General features: G+C 38.8%; 1 pseudogene; it reads right to left on the reverse strand.

Moving 5' to 3' along the window:
• Nucleotides 1–1384: 1384 nt before the first annotated feature.
• On the reverse strand, nt 1385–2559 carry LOC101275271 (serine palmitoyltransferase 1-like; annotated as a pseudogene).
• Between the last annotated feature and the right edge of the window lie 1943 nt (nt 2560–4502).

Genomic DNA, 4502 nt, shown 5'->3' on the forward strand with positions numbered 1-4502 from the left:
CTGACTTGTATGAGATTCCACAGTGAGCCCTCATGGATGTACAGAGGTTGACAAAGTGTCCTGGGGAAGAGGGAAAGGATGCTATAAGCAAAAGCAGTGCCCCAATCCTTTGTTTTTTGTTTGTTTTTGTTTTTTAATCAGGAATGTAGGTTTATTTCATTAAAAACAAAGCAGATTCATCCCCCAAAGAGTACTGTATCCTTTAAAGCAGTAGCAATCACAAGGCACATATGTACAAAATACCTCAGGCAAAATAGAAACTAAACATTAAAAATATATATGTTATTTAAAAAGATGTTGAAGACCATTTGTTAATATGAACATACATTATAAAATGACATTTTCAATATAATTTTATTCCTTTCCCTTTAATAATAGTTGGAGTAATAGTGTAATATTTATGTACTGTCTTGTGGCACATATCACAAACATTTATACCACCCAACTTGGTTTGCTAAGGGAAAAACAGATAGCTAAAGCACAGCTTAAAAATTTTATTTTTAGTGCTTTCACATCTTTTTTAGATATCTGGAATTCATAAGCTGAAAAGAAATAAAGGTCTCATTTTCTTAGCTTAGAAAAAGCCTGTAGTTATACATCCCCAGGAAACCCACTATACAAAGAAGAATACATTCAAGATATTCTAAAATATCAAGGACATGATTTCTATTTTGGGATCATCACAATAATCCTCCTCTGAAAACAGATTAGAAGTCAACACATAATGAATGGAAAGGTCAACTTACTAAAATAAAATAGTATTTGATTTAAATTGTTGCTCACTTAGGAAGTATAATGACTATTCTCTGGTCAAGGATGCTAAGATTCACTGTTATAAACGGTGCAACATCAGTGTTTAGTGTATATAAAAATTCTAGGATTCAATATATTGTCATGAAGAGTTTATAATAATCACACAAAAAGTATTCCTCTATATATTAACCACGACTGAGTTTCACATGACGAAGACTGAAAAAGATATGGTTGAATTAGATCTTCAATACCTTTTGTAACGTATATGCTGAATTGCCTCTAAGCTTTAATGTTGCAAACAATTTTCTATGAGATGTTAAGGAGTGCTCACAATCTTTACCATTAGAAGGGAAAGAAGAGAAACTGAAGCTCCATTTTTAAACAATGACAACAAAAAGAAGAATATAAAAACCTAGTGTTAATAAAACATTTAAATAGTATAAAATAGCAGAATTTAAATATCAGTTATATGCTATCATTACTTGGGCTTTTGGATGTGTTTTCTTTTAAGTAACCAGCATCCTCATCTAGTGACACCCCGTCTTGTACCCGCAGGCCCCCTCTGGCTCGCCCTGCAGTGACTCTGAGGTCTGTCTGTGTGTTGCGTGGTGAGCAACCACCAGGCCCCAGACTAAAGCAGCATGGTCTGGGCCACCTTGCTGATCGTGGACACAGCTTTCTCCAGTTCCTCTTCTGTTTGTTCCCCTGTGACCACAACCCTAATGCACAGAGGAGGGAGATACTTGTCTTCTTTCTCCAGGTAATGCTCCTGAGTTCACGTGATGCCTCTGTCCGTGCACTGAGTTGCAATTTCCTGAAGTAGTTTAACCTCTCTTTCTTGACACCCAGTGCTCTCTTCCAGCAGGAGGTGAAATGCCGGAGAAATGAACTCACCCACCACTTTTAATCCAGAAATGCCTTGTAAAGCTTTATGGATTCGTTTGCACTTTTCCTGGATTTTCTTCCATGATGTTGAGGGTCTCAGTGGCAGCAGCAGCTAACAGGGGAGGGGTAACGAACCTGAAAAGCAGTGTCCCTGGCCGGAAAGTCACAAACGGTCAGTTACGGAAGACCTACCACAGCAGGAAACCCCCAACAGAAGCAAGTGAATTCTCCGTGTTGGCACTGATAAGATCAATATGATCGATACTGATTCCAGAATGCTCAGTGACTCCTCAGCCATGCTCCCCCAGGACTCCAAACAAAAGGCTTTCCTCCAGAAAGATCCTTGCGTTATATTTGTACTTTAACTGAACCAGTTCTGGAAGAGGGCAAATCGTTCCAGTATTCATGTACAACGCTTCGACTACAATGAAACGTCGAGTTACACGAGCCTTGCAAGGATTCTTTTCATCTTCAGTCTCTTGTTCTTTTAGTGGTTGTTCCAGGTCATCCGTATCATTATGGTTAAATAGCTTACTTTCACTACGTGATGCCTGTAATCCCTTCTGAATAGCAAAGCAGGCAGCTTTATCTACAGACACAATGTCCCCTCTCTTACAGTAAGCAGCAGTAGCGCTGGCTATCACGGCAAATCCATATGAGTGTATAATGGCTGCTTCTGTCTTCATAAATTTCGCCAGGCGGTCTTCCAAATCCAAGTGCACATCAAATGTGCCATAAAATCCTCTAGGTCCACAAGTTCCCACACCATACGTCTTTAGAGATGCCAAAGCTGCTGCCTTGAGCCTAGGGTTATCCAACAATCCAAGAAAATTGAACGAGGCAAAGTTTATACCTTCTTTTCCATTCACCACAATGTTATGGCTTTTGGAGGGCCTGAAACGATGCTATAGTTGACAGCAGGAAGGTCTCTTGAGACAAGAGAAACAAGAGGTTCTGGTTGCCAAGCTTCAATCAGTTCTTCCTTTTCCTTGACTGTAAGATCAGAACTCGTTCTTGTAGCTTGTGTGTTTTAGAGAAAAAGAAGTCTGATTAGCCAGCGTATTAAAATTCCTTCCAAAATAAGATGATAAACAGGAACCTTAATGAAATTATCCATGTCAGGTCGTCTTTTCAGCTGTACATTTCCAGGATAAAGGCCAGGCTGACTTTTATGTTTTACACAGCTAAACACACTAAGTGCATGTAGAAGATTCCAGATAATAACTAAGCCCCCATCAGTCCGTTATGGGGTGCTATATTCCAATAGGTTGTCATTGGAAAGTCATTTTAAAAATGTATTTAGAAATGGAAATACAAATAATTTTCAAACATTAGACAGAAAGAAAGCAATGATGATTCACAATAGTTAAAACAATTCAGAAGTTGGGGACAGGGAAACTGCTGACAATTTCGTATATAAACTTTCAGGTCTTTGCACAAATAACTTTAAAACTACATACATGTTGCATATGGTTGGGTACACAGCAAGACTCCTCAAATTCTGCATACACAGTGCACAGAAATTAGAAGCAAAACCAGAAATCTAAGATTATTTTTAAAATTTGCTGATCCCTCCTGAATGTAATTAAGAGTTAAGAGTGAGGACTCTACCAAACCAATCCTTTTGGTTTCATCAATAATCAGATTATAGTTGACAAACGTAAGTCCAAGTCACGAGTTAAACATTCCACTCCACAGAGAAATCATCCTAAGAAAAGTTTAAATGTCTGCTGAATTAATAAAAACCACAAATGTGGCTTCTTTTCTTCCCTAGGAAATGTGACATCCAGGAGGACTTCTCACTCATGGTCAGTACCGGGGTATAGAAGTTACATAGTAAGAGGGCAGTCTTCAGAAAGGCAGCAACAATATATAGTAGAAATTACTCATTTCTAAAAAAAAAAAAAAAAAAAAAGAAATCTTAAATTTTAGTGGCTCATCTTAGTCACTGTAATCTACCTAAGGGTGGACATCACCTAAGCCCTACTTGCTCTCTTAACTGTTTTTTGTTTTTCAAAACGTCCTGATGGGCTCTACAATGATACATCTTGCATCATCACCCTTGCCAGTAAGTGCAATATTAAGTTTTAAGAAAATTATCAAAAGAAAACTGAGACTCACTTTAAATGAATGTAAGCCCTGTAAGCACAGGGACTTTTACCTGTTCGCTCACTGAACTATTCCCAGCATCTAGATCTCTGCTGTCCAATACTGTAGCCACTAGCACCATTCAACTATTTAAATCCACATCTAAATTAAATTAAATGGAAAATTCAGCCCCTCAGTTGCACTAGCCATGTTTCAAGTGCTTAATAACCGCATGTGGTTAGTGGCTACTGTACTGAACAGCTCAGAGGACACGCAGAAAGTTCTATTGCACAGTACATGGAAACTCACTAAATGTCAAATGAATGGACATGCTCCAAGACTGACATTTTAAAATTTCATATTATCTTTCCTACCTGAAATAGCTGGCCTTTCAAAAAAGCTCCTAACTAGTCTTTCTTTAAAAATTTACTAAAATAGTTGTATCTTTACAAGACAGAAAATGGGACGTGTGCAGAAGAGTGACAAACTATTTCATATACCTAAATCATTTGGCTTCCTTTCTAACCCTATGTCCGAACAAAAACAGACAAAAGTCCAACTTATTACAGTTCTTTCCCCTATTCCCTGCTCCACAGTTCTGAGAACCTGTCTTCCGTTTTACCATCAGTGCCAACTCTCGTTTTTGACTAGCCTCTCTCCTGTAGCCGGGCAGGACCTGGAGAGGGCTCCGAGCTCTCAGCAGCGCAGAAACGAGACCCCCGGCTCTGGTTCCATCCCGTGCCTCCTGACATTCCGCCGCTGGGAAATATGTGTGC

The sequence above is a fragment of the Orcinus orca genome, chromosome 3 (genome assembly GCF_937001465.1).
Source record: "Orcinus orca chromosome 3, mOrcOrc1.1, whole genome shotgun sequence".
Taxonomy (NCBI): domain Eukaryota; kingdom Metazoa; phylum Chordata; class Mammalia; order Artiodactyla; family Delphinidae; genus Orcinus; species Orcinus orca.